At 42.4% G+C, this 17,957-nt stretch overlaps 1 long non-coding RNA gene across 1 annotated transcript in view; it reads left to right on the top strand.

Moving 5' to 3' along the window:
- The first annotated feature begins 8,660 nt into the window (after window positions 1-8,660).
- The window catches only part of LOC137458550 (uncharacterized), a 40,617-nt gene continuing 31,320 nt past the window's right edge, over window positions 8,661-17,957 (top strand). Inside the window, exon 1 of the long non-coding RNA XR_010991818.1 lies at window positions 8,661-8,699. This is a non-coding gene — a long non-coding RNA (uncharacterized lncRNA). The remainder of the gene's footprint in view (window positions 8,700-17,957) is intronic.

Genomic DNA, 17,957 nt, shown 5'->3' with positions numbered 1-17,957 from the left:
GGCTTGTATAGTCCCTTTTGTTAGAACTCTAGAAGCAGTAACCTTCAGCTAATCGGTATGAGGAGCAACCAGGAGAGGTAGCAACTACATCTGAAAGAGGATACATGTTCGTAGACAAGTTTGTTCTTATTCAGAGTGTCAATGCTTGAATTTATATTTGTCCGGGAGGAAAAAAAGATGCAACTTCCCCTTTTCCAAACCTGGACCTGAGCAAAGCCTTCGACACTGTCCCACACCGCATCCTGGTCTCCAAACTGGTGACACATGGGTTTGATGGGTGGACCACTAGATGGATAAGGAACTGGCTTGATGGCCGCACCCGAAGAGTGGCTGTCAATGGCTCCATGTCCCAGTGGAGGCCAGTGACAAGCGGAGTCCCTCGGGGATCAGTCCTGGGACCTGTCTTGTTCAACATCTTTGTGGGTGACATGGACAGTGTCATTGAGTGCACCCTCAGCAAGTTTGCTGATGACACCAAGCTGTGTGGTGCAGCAGACACGCTGGAGGGAAGGGAGGCCATCCAGAGGGACCTTGACAGGCTGGAGAGGTGGGCACAAGCCAACCTCATGAAGTTCAATAAGAGCAAGTGCAGGGTCCTGCATCTGAGTCGAGGCAATCCCAGGCACAAATCCAGGCTGGGCAGTGACTGGCTGGAAAGCAGCCCTGAGGGGAGAGACTTGGGGGTGCTGGTGGACAAAAAGCTCAACATGAGCTCTCAATGTGCTCTTGCAGCCCGCAAAGCCAATCAGATCCTGGGCTGCATCAGGAGAAGTGTGGCTAGCAGGTCGAGGGAGGTGATCCTCCCCCTCTACTCAGCCCTGGTGAGACCCCACCTGGAGTACTGCATCCAGTTCTGGAGCCCCTATTGCAAGAGGGATGTGGAGGTGCTGGAATGTGTCCAGAGAAGGGCCATGAGGATGATTAGCGGGCTGGAGCACCTCTCCTGTGAGGACAGACTGAGAGAGTTGGGGCTGTTCAGTCTGGAGAAGAGAAGGCTCCGAGGTGACCTAATTGTGGCCTTCCAGTATCTGAAGGGGGCCTACAGGAAGGCTGGGGAGGGACTTCTCAGGATCTCAGGTAGTGATAGGACTAGGGGGAATGGAATGAAGCTGGAGGTGGGGAGATTCAGGCTGGATGTGAGGAGGAGGTTCTTCACCATGAGAGTGGTGAAGCCCTGGAATGGGTTGTCCAGGGAGGTGGTTGAGGCCCCATCCCTGGAGGTGTTTAAGCCCAGGTTGGATGAGGCTCTGGCCAGGCTGATCTAGTGTGTGGTGTCCTTGCCCATGGCAGGGGGGTTGGAACTAGATGATCCTTGTGGTCCCTTCCAACCCTGACTGTTACTATGATACTATGATTATTGCTAGTACAATTTTGTGCTTTAACTATAAGCTGTGCCAGTATAATGAACCTTTGTAACCAGTTTGGTATCTCTGCACCAGGTCTGTATTCACCCGAGTTTTGCTGAAAACATCACAGCCTTTAGTGAAATCATTATGTGGCTAGGAAAAAAACCCACAAAAAACAAGCCTGAAAATGTTGTATAGGTAAATGTTTATGTGTTTTTTCAGTAGTGTTGCTCTAGATAGGTAAATAGTTTAAACTGCTAAGTCAGAATATTGTATTTTTTTTAAGAGTGTAGACTGCTCATAATAAATGTAGTAAAATAAATAGGGCAGATTTTGTTTTCACCTTTGCTGCAGAGTACAAATATTTAAGTGGCATCTTAATCCTATGTTGACTGTGTATTAGTTTTGTTTCTGGCCTGCAGCTTGCGAAAGGAGACTCCGAAAAGGAAGTGAAAAGTATTTTACAACTTGAAGTAGTTTTAATATCTAACAGACTTGTTGCAACATCTGTACAGGGGCCTTTGGGGAACAAGTATTCTGAAAAGAAAAGTTTCATGCCTGCTTAAATGCTTCAGTGGGTTTATTTGTTTAGCATCAGCAAATAGAGTGGCCTGGCACCTCAAGACTTATGACCAGGAGAATGGTTTACTTCAGAATGACTCTAGTTTACAAATGCTTTTTTCTTATTTCCATATATTATTTGATTTATTAACTTGAATTTTTGTTTGTTTTTCAAAGCACATTACAAAACCATCATGACCATCATAAGATACATATGTATGTATTTCAAAACACTTGCTGAAAGGATTGTACCTTGTTGGGGGTAGAGGGATTCCAGCAGCATTTCAGTATTGAAGAGACTGTTTTGAACCACAACATTTTGACCTCTTGCTTCAAAGGAAATTCCCTCTTGAGATGTATTAGCACAATGAAGACTGTCTGTCTTTGAATCATGTATTTAAGTTAACTCTTCAGCCATAAATCAACGGTTATAAAGGTAGTAAACAAAGAAGAAACTGTGTTTTACTTGTCAGATGAGTAAGAAACACAGATGGTTATGATGAAATTAGTATGGCTAGGTCTGGATAGGGTTTATAGTGTCATGCTCTTTGCAAGTGGGAGAGGATCTTGAATCAGTGAGGGTCTAGCAGTAGTTGTAGTTTTTTTGTGATGATGGGTCTGGTAAGTGAAGAAAAAATACACCCATAGTGTAGCTTTTCTGATATGAGGAGTGTTGTGCTTGCTTACACCTGGAAATTGTACTGTGCTTTCAATTACAGTGACAGTGTCAGCTGGATAAAATGAATTATGTACTTGTGTCTTAACAGCACAAATTCTGCTTCTCTGCTCTCTAATGTTGCCCATGCTGATGAGCATTACTAATGTGTTTAATATTTCCCAAAGCAGTATTTACAGGACACTCAGAAAAGGCAAAGAGGCAATTCTTAGGGTGCTCAGGACCTCTGATGGTTTTCAACAATAGCACATCCCTTCAAAGTACTGGCAATTCACAGAATGTAGGACCAGCACTTCACATTGGTTTTGCTTCTTACTGACAATTTTCCTTCCAGTGTCTGCAAAGAGATGTCATTCATCCTGGGGAATACAGGAAGTGGCAGAAAGGTGAAAATAGAATAGCATTAACCAGGTTGGAAGAGACCTTTGAGATCATGCAGTCCAACCTATCATCCAACACCATCTAATCAACTTAACCATGGCACCAAGTGCCCCATCCAGTCTCTTCCTAAACACCTCCAGTGATGGTGACTCCACAACCTCCCTGGGCAGCCCATTCCAATGGTCAATCACTCTTTCTATGAAGAACTTCTTCCTAACATCCAGCCTAAACCTCCCCTGGCGCAGCTTGAGACTGTAGTGCCAAGGATGAGAAGTTGAAATTGTGTTAAGAAAAAGTAAGACTTTTTGATATTTCAAAATACAGTCAATGATTAAGCTTCTCAGTACATTATTTGTTTCCAGCTTTCTCAAATTGGTAAGTTTCTAATGTGTCCCTTACTGTATCTTAAGAATACTAGGGCAACATTACTAATAAGTGAGGAAGTGCAGTAGACAGCAATTCTAATCTGGGGGAATAATTGTCAGAGAAGTAGCAAACTAATTCTAATAGTAACTCCAGGAGCAGTTTTCCATTGTTTTATTTCTAAACAGGAGATACCTGGAAATATGTTCAAATGTTGTATGGATCAGAGACATTAGGAAGTGGCTTGTTCACTAAATGCATATCCAGGAGAGGTTTTTTTTACAAAGTTCAGTTTTCAGAAGAGGTTGATGGCATGTGTTGTAGAATTGGTAAAAGCATGGCATCAAATGTATATCCAGATTTGATACTAGCTGTTGTACAGAAATATAACCTAGAGCATATCTGTCTCAAAAACTACCCAGAATGAACAAGAACGATCCTACCCATCCTATCTGTCACCTCATGCAGCACTTGTAATTCTATAATCACCCTTTTCCATTTAATGAATTAATTAGATATGTGAAGAGTTCTGATATTGGTTGCAATACAAGAAGTGGGTAGAATATGCAGCAGGACATGGTAGGAAGAAATACAGCCTTTAAAGGAATAGCCTTTGCGCTCATCCATTAGTGAAGGCTAGGTCGAGAGTGGGGTTAGAATAATCCTTCTCTGAGGTGTAACCTTAAGTCTGAGCTGCTGAATGTCACTATGTGTCTGTGACTTACCTGTGTTGCAACTACTAGCTGATTTAAATTTGTAGAAGGCCTTTTTCCATCTTAAAACCACAACAAATGGATCTTAGAAAGGCCTCTTTTCTCTTGCAGTGCTTGGAAAAAGTAGCCATGATTAAGAGTAATTTCTTAGGTCTGTAATGCTGCAGACATTGTGAAAAATGCAGCATGATTTCAAGGATCCAATATCTTAGTCACTACCTTCGTGAGGGAGCAGCGTGCTGAGAGAGAGCAGGACAGATATCTGTCTATGTCAGCATTAGCCAATGGGAGCTCCTCTTGCTTTAGAGGACCATCTTCTAGTTTGGCATGCTGCATAGTCAGCAGCTGGGAGCACCACCACTTACATTTCAAGTGGCCGTGTGTAAATGACAGGAGACTTGTAGGTGTCAAAAATCCATCGCTCTCTTCCTTAGCCACAGAAATCTTACACAAGATAAAATCAGGCAATCTAGATGCAATAAAACTAAGTAGGGAAAATGTTGGGCAAGACTTGCTGACATTGCTGTTGCTAGACGTAGACCGTATGTGACTGCTGTCAACTGAAGTATGTAAACTTTACTGAGCCGTGGTACGCTGTGAAGGTTAAAGTTAGTCTTGCTGGTGGCCCAGCAAAAGGTCTCTTGAAGGAGGTCCACCTTTGTGACATCTGAGACCCAAAATTGTTGAAAAGGCAGAAGTTTGCTTTAGGCGAGGGTGTCCGTATCATCAGGGTGGTCATCAAGTTGAGCACTGCTGCGGCTCTGGAATCTGCTGCTCTTCAAAAGAGCCAGAGCCTTGATGGAGAAGGACAGTTCTGGTGAGGGTGCATACATGCTGTAGCTTTAAATCTGTAAAGAGACATCTGGCAGACTGAAAAACTGCCAGGAGTAGGAGAATAGGGGGGAAAAAGGTAGTAGTCCCCAAAGTTTCTGACTGATGGATGCCTGTTAGCCTCATTCTTTCTTTGCTACCACCACTGAGCTGTTTCGTCAAACCTTGAAAAGAGACACTGTCGAAACCAGGATTTTAATAGGCTTTTGCAGGCCAGCCTTAAGCGTTTAGCCTGGCCTGGTGGACCATACTTTGGGAGTGCCTTCTTAAGGGGAATTCTGGACTACTTATTGTAATAAAGTTCTCAATTTATTGCCAGAAGACTGAAACCCTTTTGGGGATTGTACACTATTGTCATTTGACGTGGTGGCTGTCGGGGACTGTGGATGGTTTAGAAGTGTATGGGGGGTATTGGCCTATCACAGATTCCCTGGGAGCTGTTGTGTGCCATGGGGGGCCTTGAAGTCTATTCTCTCTTGCAGAAGGGGCATGCTCTGCCACCCCCAAGGAACAATAATGTTCAGACAAAGAACATTTTTTCCAGATCTCTTTTGCAAACATGGAGCTCAGTGTAGAACCCTTTCTGAGCCGAGAGGGAGTTGCAGAATTTTATGTATCTGCTCTGCTGTAAAGCCAGGGCAAACATTGGGCAGAGGCTTCTTTGGAGAGTGATGTTTTGGGACCATCTGAGCACAGATGGTTCTTTCTACTCTAAAACTAGAAAAAGAGCTTCTGAACCCTAGACAGAAGGTTTTCCATCAGTGTCGTTAAAAACAGCTCTACGGAATTATGAAGATATGGGTATTAAAAGCCAAAGCACTTAGAAAAGCAGACTGGAGTGTTCTGAAGCTGTAGGAGGAAGTTTGATTCCTGAGTAAATTAAGCTACTTCTGATGGAATTCCAGGATAGCTACTCCATCACTGCAGTCACTTGTGCATCTACATGAGGTGTAGGCTATGTGGGACAAAGACACAGATATATTCTCTCAAGCACTGTCATTTTGGGGGATGGTCAGATGAGAGAGAATAAGCAGAGGTACCAGCTCACCACTACCAAAAAGATGAGATCCTCTACCCTTCTTCCCTTTTCTTTTCCCACCATGCTCTTGGTGTTTTCTCAGACATATTTGTGTCTCTGAGAACTAATTTAATTCACTTAAATGGGAAAACATTTGCACCATTTATGTTGTGGCAGCTTTCTGAAATTTCAGTCAATCTAATCAGGTGATAGAATGGCTTTGAGCAGGGGAGGAAGAAGATAGAAGCTGGAGTCTAGAAAGAGAGAAGTAGAAGAAGATAGGGAAAACTATGGATATGACAGGCTTCATACTTTTATCTGCAGGGAGCCTTTATTTGGTTTGTCTACCCCTCAAACTTAAAAGATTTTTTTTTCCCAATTAAAGTCAAAGAGTTTTTCTTACTTGTTTTTCTTACTAAAATTTTGTAAATATCTTTTTTCTTTTCCTCCCCCCCCCCCCCCCCTTCTTTGCATGAGAAACTGATAGGTTGTCTGTATTTTTAGCTCTTCATGTGCCTGCATTTTTCTAAACTTCACTGGATTTTGTGGCCTAGATGTCAGTCATTTTCTCCTGTTTCATTTTCTCCTATTTCTGTAAATATTCCTTTCTCTCTCTCCCCCCCTCAATAATTTAATCTCTGATAAAGCTTTCAACTAAATTAAAAAAAAGGTAAACCAAGCAGCAACAAAATAAAAAAATATCAGTCACATGGGACTCAGATTTTAAATGTGGAGTAAACTTCACTGCTTTGCTGCATGCAGTTGTTCCTGGGGAGGTTAAGATTAAAGCAAAAGGAGATGGGCCATAAATACAGTGGTCCTTAGAAGCAGCGGCTAATAGGCAAAGGCAAATATCAGCCAACATTTTTATCTGCAGTCCCATAACAATTTTACACAGAAAGCTAAATATAGAATCATTCTCCTAAATTCTGACAAATTAATTAAGGCCTGAGAGAATTTTATGGGGTTCAGATCCCACTAGGAAAAGCAAAATCATATAGTTTCATAAGCCTGGTTTCTTGTTCTCAGTGAGGAAAGTGCCTTGAGTGACTGACAACTTCAACATTCTGTTGACAGGAATGCTGGAGACTGTGGACTCTTCTTCACTGCTGAAGATCCATCTCTCTGTCATAGAACCTGGGGAAAATCTAGGTTTTTCATTTTGGATCATTAGACTTCGTATGTACTCTATTGCTTTAAAAATTATATTCCTCAAATGACAATAAAATATAATAACTAGACCTCTTTTTAGTGATATAAGCATTAGCCATGCAGGGATACTACATTTAGACTTTAGAACATCTGCTGGGGAGTTTTTGTTTCTATTCTGGCACTAAGAAAACAGGGAATGATTTTTTTTCCCCCCCCATATATCTTTGCAGCCAGTTCAGACTTTTGCCCATGTACTCTCACCACTTGCCCTCAATATCCTTTTGCATACAACTGTGATACAACTATGTCCGGGTTCCTATTTCCCCTCATAACTAAACTTGCTTATGAATGGGATTAAGCTCCACGGTATTTGCCTTTAAATTGTTATTACTTGTAATTAGAATAGAATAGAACAGAATAGAATTAACCGGGTTGGAATAGAACTTCAAGATCATCAAGTCCAACCTATCACCCGACACCATCTAATCAACTAAACCATGGCACCAAGTGCCTCATCCAGACTCTTCCCAAACACCTACAGTGATGGTGACTCCACCACCTTCCTGGGCATCACATTCCAATGGCCAATTGCTCTTTCTGTGAAGAATTTCTTCCTAACATCCAGCCTAAACCTCCCCTGGCACAGCTTGAGACTGTGTCTTCTTGTTCTGTTGGTAGTTGCCTGAGAGAAGAGACCAACTCCCTCCTGGCTACAACCTCCCTTCAGGTAGTTGTAGACAGCAATAAGGTCTCCTCTGAGCCTCCTCTTCTCCAGGCTAAGCAACCCCAGCTCCCTCAGCCTCTCCTCCTAGGTCTTGTGCTCCAAACCCCTCCCCAGCTTTGTTGCCCTTCTCTGGACACGTTTCTCAGTAAATGAAAAATTTCAGCAGATACTGAAACAGTGAGAAGGGGCCAGTGGTCGACAGACCCACTGGCAGGGAAGGGGCTAAACAGCTGTGACTTGGGGATAGTGAAAGTGTGACATGCAGAGTTGAAGACCCTTCTACCAGGGAACAGGGGAACAGAGATGGGGTCATGTAGAACAGTAACTGGGGAGGAAGAATGGCAAATGCTGTAACAGGGTGCCCATGTAAAATGAGGAGCATGAGTTAAAGGGAGTACAGGGAATGTGACGTGTTAGAGCAGTTGTGCTGCTTTAATCTGTCAGTGTGGTGTGACAGGGAATGAACAGGATCCACATTTCTGCTGTTTCTTACACATTCTCATATTGGCAGGCATATATCAGAGCATTCATTTAAATTGCTTTATTTATATCAGAAATCTGCTCTAGAGGAATTTGTAGATCCTTTAGCATAGACACTTTGTAAAAGCAAAGATCAACCTACAGCCTTTCGTATTTCTTAACTAATTTTGTATTGAGATATTTATTATATCTTTCTTGCCCAGGGAAAATTCCATTTGTCTTGAGTGCACAGTGGTTTCATTTGTTTCCTGTGAAAAGCTGTTCTTCTCAGTAGCTTCTGCTTCAAAGGTATTTGCTCTAAAATGCAGGCTCAGCAAAAGCCATGGAGTTTGCTCTATCCTATCTGCTTTAAGCAAGCACATAGTAAGAGCTTCTAAAACAAACAATGCATTCTACAAGCTGAGTCTTTATAAAGGTGCAAATGGAGAAGCATGAATGAAAAGAAATCAAGTTGGTAAATTTTTTTAACCTACTTTTCAAACTTATTTTGAATTTAAACTTCAAGTAAGTAAGAGGGTTGGAAAAGGAGGGTGAGGGAAAGGATCTCTCACTCGCTCTTTCTTTCATTCTCCGTTTCCGGCTTGTTTACTCTGTCCATATGCCTACACAGTGTGGGTATTCAGTTTCACTCTTTTCCTAAGAGTTTTATGCAGACATGTGCTGAGGTTGGTTGGTTGTTTTGTTTTGTTTTTGTTTTTTGTTAATTTCTATGATATTGCTGATGTTAGCAGGGGATGTGAAAGCTGTTTAAAAAGTGGAGGATCTATTCCATAAAGCCACAGAAAATATCCCAGGGGATTTAGGGAGAGATGTGGCATTTGCCCTGTTTCAAACTGACTTTAGATTGGTGAGGTTGCAGTGTGATGTAGTCCCTTTGAAGTGATGGCTGGAACAGCCTGTACATCTGGGGACTGCTCTAAGGATAACTCCATGATAAACTGGTTCTGGCTGATACTAGGAGCATACTTTTAATACAGTACACACCAGCTTCTCATCATGTGTGCTGGGTAACACACGATGGGAGAACAGAGTAATAATTCTCTAGATATCTGTTCAATCACAGGAAATAGCTGGCACACAGTCTTGCTAATCTTTAATCTGAATCAGTTGCATGGGAGAATTTTCTTACTTCTTCTCTCCATGGTTATAATCTCTCCTTGATATTTTTTTTTCTCCTTACTATAGATAACATCTGATAAGAGATTAAGAACGTGATAAGGAGCTGTTTTATATGAAATTTAAGAGGCCATTAACATTCCATTGAATTGTAAAATTGTCAGGCTAAAAACAGCTCTCCTGGTGCTCTGCACAGATGCAATAGCAAATCACTGAGTCACAGGAAATGATTCAGTCAACATTTCTAAACTTTCAATGTGTGTTTTATGGAAGAAACTTGATGTAAATGTTTAGACAGTTATGGTTTTGGAGATAAATATTGCAATTTTATGGAGTTTGGGGTTTGACGTACCAGAACTGTGGTGCCTGGTTGTCAATTTACAGAACATCTAAAACTGTTCAATTCTTGTATTTGATTCCAGTGTAGGATGTGTTTTCTTTGACTAGTGAAACATGATGTCATGTTTGGCCCTAACAGATTGCGCATCATAAAATCAAAGGAAAGTTAATTTTTAATCACCTGGGATTCTCTCTGCTCTGCTGCAGGAGAACTTTCATAGAACTCTGCACAGTTCCTTAGTTTCTTGCCTCTTTATCTTGTAAATACAGCACTTCGGTGATATGACCTCTCATGGCAGGTTGTCCTCTGCCCTAATGATTTTACTGGGATCAACTGCTTTAAGAGGTTAAGCCAAAATGTTCCCTTGCTCCCCATTTTAATTTCATTAATTGCAATAGAGTGCTGACAATTGCAAAATTCACTTTTCCTTATGCCAGTTGTTTGCACTTTAAGTGTTTCTTGTATTTTTCAAATATTTTCTTTCAGGAGGATTTTTAAGAATGCTTTGCTCTGTAAGAATTCAAATTGACTTGCAGTGTGCTGTGGCTTTAAAGATATAGAATAAAATAGAATAAACCAGGTTGGAAGAGACCTTCAAGATCATCGCATCCAACCTATCATCCAACACCACCTAATCAACTAACCCATGCAACCCAGCCCCCTGTCAAGTCTCCTCCTGAACACCTCCAGTGATGGTGATTCCACCACCTCCCTGGGCAGTCCATTCCAATGGGCAATCACTCTCTCTGTGTAAAACTTCCTCCTGACCTCCAGCCTGAACTTCCCCTGGCGCAGCCTGAGACTGTGTCCTCTTGTTCTGGTGCTGGCTGCCTGGGAGAAGAGACCAACCTCTGTCTGTCTACAACCTCCCTTCAGGTAGTTGTAGAGAGCGATGAGGTCACCCCTGAGTCTTCTCCTCTTCAGGCTAAGCAGCCCCAGCTCCCTCAGCCTCTCCTCATAGGGCTTGTGTTCCAAGCCCCTCACCAGCTTCGTTGCCCTTCTCTGGAAACTGGTTATTATGGTTACTGTACAAAACTATTATACCTAGGTCTACTTTTTTGAGTGTGAAGTATAAAACCAATGTAGATTCTCTGGATTTATACTGATTTAACTGAGACCACTCCAGGTGGTCAGTGGTATTAATATTCCTGATAGTTTATAAGCACTGAGGCAGGAACTTAAGAATTTGTACTACTTCTTGACATTAGACATCCAGTTTCAGAACTTCTAAAAACAAAAAAGACTTGCTAGCACCAAAGACAAATCAACTATGTAATTTCCATGAGCTTAATTTGGCCCAAGCTCTCTCCTGGACTGTCCCCATAGGGGTGGTGCTCCAACTCTCTGATCATCTTTGTGGCCCTCCTCTGGACCTGCTCTACCAGTTTGATGTCCTCCTTATGCTGAGGGCACCAGAACTGGACTCAGTACTCCAGATGGGTTCTCAAAAGAGCAGATTAAATGGGGAGAGTCACCTCCCTCATCCTGCTGGCCGCACTTCTTTTGATGCAGCCCAGGAGTACGGTTGCATCCTGGATTGCAAGTGCACTTTGCAGGGTTGTGTTGTGGTTTTGTCAACTGGCAGCCCTAAATCTTCTCCTTGAGACTGTTCTCAAGTCACTCCTTGCCCAGCTTATATATGTGGTTGGAATTGCACCATGCCACGTGTAGAACATTATACTTTGCCTTGTGGAACTTCATGATGCTGGCTTGTGTCCACCTCTTAAGCCTGTCCAAGTCCCTTTGGATGGCATTCTTTCCCTCCAGCGTGTCAAATGGACCACACAGCTTGGTGTCATCTGCAGGCTTGCTGAGGGTACACTTGATACCACTGTCCATGTTGCTGACAAAGATGTTAAACAACACTGGTCCCAGTACTGACCAAAGTACATATATTTTCCCAAAGCTGAGCCAATTTTGACTGTGACAGTAATTGGTGAATGAACAGGGGTAGGTGTAGAGTCTTGCACCTGGGAAGGAACAACTCCACGCACCAGTATAGATGGGGGATGGACCTGCTGGAGAGCAGTGAAGTTGAAGGGACCTGGGGGTTGTGGTGGATGGAAGGATGACCATGAACCAGCAATGTGCTCTTGTGGTCAGGAAGACCAATGCCATTCTGGGGTGGATTAGAAGGGTTGTGACCAGTGGGTCAAGAGGGGTTCTCCTCCCCCTCTACTCTGCACTGGTGAGGCCACAAGTGAAATATTGTGTCCAGTTTTGAGCCTCTCAGTTCAAGAAAGACAGTGAGCTACTTGAAAGAGTCCAGTGCAGAGCCATGAGGATGATTAAGGAAATGGAGTATCTTCCGTACAAAGAGAGACTGAGTGAGCTGGGGCTCTTTAGCTTAGAGGAGACTGAGAGGTGATCTCATCAATGTTTATAAATGTGTAAAGGATGAGTCCCAAGAGGATGGAGCCAGGCTCTACTTGGTGGTGCCCAATGACAGGACAAGGGGCAATGGGTGGAAGCTGAGGCATAGGAAGTCTCATGTAAATATGAGGAGAATTTTTTTCACAGTGAGGGTGATGGAGCTCTGGAACAGGCTGCCCAAGGGGGTTGTGGATTTTCCCTCTCTAGAGATATTCAAAACTCACCTGGATGCACCCCTGTGTAGGTGATCCTGCTCTGGTAGAGGGATTGGACTAGATGATCTTTTGAGGTCCCTTCTAGCCCCTGACATTCTGTGATTCTGTGATTTATTGTCCTTATCTCAACCCATGAACTTTTTAATCCTGTTTTCATGCCCCGTCCGTCTGAGGAAGGAGAGTGAGACAGGAGCTGAGTGGACATCTGGCATCTGGTCAAGATCGACCCACCACAAATGCATTTCATTGTATGTGGGAACTATGAATGTTGTAATTCAGCCAAATATCTGCTATGTAATTGTCATGGGTTCAGCTGACTGTGCTGATGGGCATTTGGCAGCATGCTACCATCATGCCAGCTTTACAGAGAAGTGCTGGCTGGAGCAAAGCATCATGGGGCTTGTAGTTCAGATTGTAACAGGAGTGGCTTCCAGTTTCTGGGAGGATTTTTCCTGGTTTACAGTTTGGGGTGTTGGTCTCTTCTGCTTTGCTGGCTGCTGGTTTGTTTGCTGATTGTTGCTGACTTGGCTTTTTTGCTCATTCACTTGCTATTGTACACTGTATTAGTTTCCTTAAGCGCTCTTTATCTCAACCCACAGGTCTTTTTGTGTTACTTTCCTTCCCTTCCCACTCTGTGTATGTGGGGCTTACTTGTGAGAGTGGGATGTCTTAAACCAGGACAGTAATTCCTGATGATGAGGTCTTCCATGACAGATTGCTTTAAAGATGATAGAAGGGAAGCAGACCTAATATTGTATAGATACTCAGATGTTAAACCAAGCACAAGGAAGTAGCTTTCATTGAAAAGTGTCTTGAAAGATTTGTAAAGACAATGTTTGTTTGGTTTTTTTGGTCTCCATGTTGATGTTTTAAAGTGAAAAGCAGTAAACTGTTAAAAAACCCCAATGCCTGTGACAGCTAGCAAAAACGTCAAAACTTTTAAAATTGAAGTGTTTTCTTTGTTCAAGAGCTTTTGTTCAATGGTCCTTAAGCTTTTGCATTTCCTTCTAAAAAGTTTAAACTAAGTATTAATGTGGTCCCTTGGGATTGCTTGCAGTCTCCTTGAAAGGACAGAGAAACATATCCTTCCAGGGCTTATACCACATACTCAGTTTTGCAACGTACAACATCTTTTTTTTGGCAATATGGGCTTTGAAATTTCATAGGCAGGATGTGAGCAGACATAAATTCTATTTACAATAAAGCAAAAAATTCCTCAAGATCCACTGACATATGCAATTAATTGAAACTTAATGAAGCCACTATTCATTAACTTGTTAAGCTTACATCCCACACTTACCTGTAAACCCTTTCCAACATACCTATTTCCAACTGATGTTCACTTCTCCTGCGGAGTACTTTTGCCTGTTAATATCAAATTGGCTCCAAGTAAATAATTTAAAGTGCTGTGACTCATGGTTTCTCAGACTAGCTTGAGTCAAAAACCTTACTTTATTAGTATACAGCTTCTGTAAATTCTTATGGATCTGTCAAAGCCAAAGTAGTTACAGCAGCAAGTGTAAAAATGTATGTGGCATGTGGGAGACAATGAAAAAGAAATTCTCCATGGAAAAAACTGGATAGACTTCTTCATCTGTTACATCTAGTCAGATTTTAAATGTATCCTGAATTATGTAATCTACCTTTATAAGCTAAATTGTAGTAAAATGTGTCTGCAAAGCAGAAAGAAGGAAAATGTTAAGCCTTTGTTTAAGAATTATTAATGGAATTTTGTGTTGTAATGAAGTTAATAGAAATTCAGGAAGGACAAGTGCCAAAACCTGCACCTGGGAAGCAGATACCCCACAGATAATCACTGGCTGGGGACAGAGAACAGCTCTCTTAAAGGGAGGGCTCATGGATGTCAGATTGGGCAGGATCATAGAATCATAGAATGCTTTGGGTTGGAATGGGCCCTCTAAGGTCGTCTTGTCCAAACCCCTTGAAGTGAGCAGGGATGCTTCCAACAGTGTGCCGGCATCCAGCAACGTGCCCTGGCAGCAAAGAAGGCCAATGACAACCTGGGCTGTAGCAACAGGAGTGCAATCAGCAGGTGGTTGGAAGTGATGATTCCCATTTACTCGGCACCTGTTAGACCCCATTTGGAGACTGCGTTCAGGTTTGGGTGCATGAAAACAGGAAAGGTAGTGGTAAACTGGTGTGAATTCGATGGAGGACCACAGGCAGGGGACTGGAGTACTTGTGTGGTGGATGGAGGCTGAGGGAGCAGGGCTCGTTGAGTCTCACGAGGAGACTGTTGGGAGATCCTAGTAGCAGCATCCTCCTACCTGTAACAAGTTGATCAAGAAGATGAAGCCTGCCACTTCTCAGTGGCCCACTCTGGCAGAACAGTTGGCAACAAGCAGATGTTGAAACAAGAGATATTCACAGTGTGTGTGAAGAGAGGCCTTTCACCAGGAGGCTCAGATACTGGAAAAGGTTATTCAGGTGAAGCTGTGCATTCTCCATCCTTGGAGAATTTTGAGGCCAGGTAGAATGCAGCCCTGAGTGACCATAAGGTTCATCTTGCTTTAAGCAGAACACTGGACTAAGTGAACTCTGGAGATTCCCTCTAACTTTAATTATCCTGAAGTTGTAGTAAGGTGGGAATCAGGCTCTTCTCCCAGACAACTTGTGACAGGACAAGAGGGCATGGCCTAAAGCTGTGCTAGGGGTGTTTAGGTTGGTTGTTAGGAAGCACTTCCTCATGGAAAGGGTGATTAAGCCCTGGAATGGACTGCCCAGGGAGGTGGTGGAGTTGCTGTCCCTGAAGGTGCTTAAGGAAAGATTGGATGTGGCACTTAGTGACATGGTCTGCTCTACCTGGTGGTGCTGGGTCATAGGCTGGACTCGATGATCTCAGAGGTCTATTCCAGCCTCAATAATTCTGTGATTCCATGTGATGATAGTAGTAGTAGTATTCTTGCAGTAGTATTCTTTTCTGTAAGAGGTTGAAAGACTGTTGTAAAAAGCATCTTTCCAAAGTTTACATTCAGTGTCATTTCAATCTCGAGTGCTTTTCCCTTGTGCTAGATATGATTTGCTATACATGAAACAAATTGTGTCTGACACAGAAGACTTCAAAGTGCTTGATTCTATGATCTCAAGGCATTTAGATAATTGCATATTTTTCCTCAAATAAAAATACTCCCCTGCTCATTTTGGTAAGTATTTATTTATCTTCCCTGTTTTAATTGGTAATTAAATGAATGGAGTATGACTTCTTTACCAAACAAATACTTACTTTAGAAATTAAGAGTATGATTTGAGAAGAAAAGGCATTTTTTTTAGTTTGAACAGATTGCTTGAATTCAGCCACTATTCATCATCTATCTTCACTATATATGTTGGTTATTTAAAAGGACTTAAGATTTTCTTTCTAAACTCAGTGTTAGAGGCAGTAATTACATTTTCTGGTTAGAAAGGTAAGTTCTTGAGCAAACCTTACAATAGGCTCAAGTGAGCTAAAAATAAACTCCAGGCAGTTCATAAGAACTGGGCAGTAACAGGCAACACCAAAAAGCAGTATCCAGCTATGATGAAAACAGGAAGTTCATTACACAAGCTGCCCTTTGCAGATAGGTATGGTTTCTTAAAGGCTTAACTAAAATAATAATCCCTCAAAGTTTTTAATAAAAGCAGAGAGCTGCCTATTGTTCATAGCTCAGTGGAGATGAAAAACATGCACCCCAGTACATTGTGAAAGATCTGCTGTGTTCTGGGAAACAACACTCTTTCCATTTAGTTATTGGTAACCATGATTTCAAGTCATTATGGATTTGATCCTGCAAAAGGGCTGAGCATCTGAGCCCTATCCAGTAAAAGTGCATAATGCCAGTAAGCCTAGGAGTGTGGTGAGGTTGAAATACATAAGTTGCCCGATTGACTGGGGTCAGAAGTGAGTCTTGAGCTCTTTTCACTGACACTGAAGTTATCTGTCCTCCCAGGAAACCACGTTCCCCCTCTGAAGCAGCAGTGACCTCTCCACCTTCTCTTAGCAGCGGAGGTGGCAATAGGGTGCTTTCTTTAGAAGTGACAAGTGAAGTTAGGCTAGACCACTTCTGGAGAGGTTTTGCTAGAGACATGCTTTTCATTTTATTTGTGTGGTGAAAGGCAGGCAAGAGAAAAAGTCCTTCTGCTGCTAACCCACAGTATTTAGAGAAGATCTGCCTTTTCTCAGCCCCTTTTTCTGCTTGTGAGATGGTGAAGGGTAGTTGTGTGCACAACCAAATGCCTGGCTATACATCTCCCAGTCGCATGCCTCGAGCACTGATTTGGGTGCACAAGTAGGGTGGTTTGGATGCATGACCATCTTATTTGCATTTGGGAGGGGCTTTCTCTGACATGTTGGCACTTTCTCAGATGTATTAATGGGACAAATTACAGCAGTTGATGCGTGTTTCAAAGTGCCACTCACTTAGGTCAGGACCCAGACAGACTGCGGTGACAGAGGGTGTTGATTACCAGAGAATGGGTGTGCATTATGTTCTGTATGGCCTTTCTTCTGTCCTGTAGCCGTGGCTGATCCCTGCTGCCTTTTTGCCCCTATTACCCTTGCAGGACTTCACAGGGAAGGACTCACCCAGCTTTCAGGAGACCACCCTTCCATGGTGTGGCTCTGCCGCTGAGGCTGTAATGGAAATCCGTATGTGTGCAGGAAACAGGATACAACCCAGCTCCCTCTCACCTTCAGCCTTCAGATGCATTTGCATGATAGAAGAAAAGTTGGTGTGTATTTATCTTCCAGTTGGGTTTTCATGTTTACTCTGATTTGGGTGCTTTTTATTGGATCCTGCCCCATGCAATAACGTGACCTCTGAAGTTAGGATGTTTGAAAATCAGAACTGACTATTTCCACCCAGCAGGACAGAACAAAGCCATATTATTGAATAATGACAATGTTGATTTACTGTCAACAAATTCTTCATAGGAGCTAAACTCATTAGAGAGACTATGCAGATAATACAAGTATAAACTCAGACTCATGGACAAACTATTGCCATTATGATCTTATCACACAATTGATATTTGTGCTTCATGTATTGATTAAATGACTGTATGGTCTGAAAAGGCTTCTTTTTGTGTTTGAGAAATACATAATGATAATGATTCTTGTGATATATGACAAGAGAAAGCTTCTTGGTAAACTTGAGATTTCCCATGAAATCTCAGGTTTAAAAATTGGAAGTCACATCATTCCTTACTTAATTTGCCCATTTTTAGCTCATGGATTGCAATAAGTGCTTCCACTTCTAACTGTTTCTTGCTCCAACATGTTTCTTTTTTGCTGTTTGAGGTGGGTTGACCCTGGCTGGATTGCAAGTGCCCACCAAAGCCACTTTGTCACTCTTTTCTTTGGCTGCACAGAGTAGAGAAGATATAGTGAAAAACTCATGGGTTGAGATAAGGACAGGCAGAGATCATTCCCCAAATGAGCAAAATAGTCTTAACTTGGGGAAAAATAATTTATTACCAATCAAATGAGAGTAGGATAATGTAAAATAACATGGCATCTTAAAATCTCTTCCTTCTTCCTCTCCCATCTTCTTGGGCTTACCTTTACTCCACATTTTCTCTACTTCCTCTCCACAGTGACACAGGAGGATGTGGAATGGGGATTGCAGTCAGTTCATTACAAGTTGTCTCTGTCACTCCTTTCTCCTCAGAG

This window comes from Melanerpes formicivorus, unplaced genomic scaffold (assembly GCF_026170545.1).
Source record: "Melanerpes formicivorus ecotype bairdi unplaced genomic scaffold, bMelFor1.0.p_v2 SCAF_258, whole genome shotgun sequence".
NCBI classification, from domain to species: domain Eukaryota; kingdom Metazoa; phylum Chordata; class Aves; order Piciformes; family Picidae; genus Melanerpes; species Melanerpes formicivorus.
The sequence above is the reverse complement of the archived record's forward strand: the minus strand, read 5'-3'. Positions and strand labels throughout refer to the sequence as shown.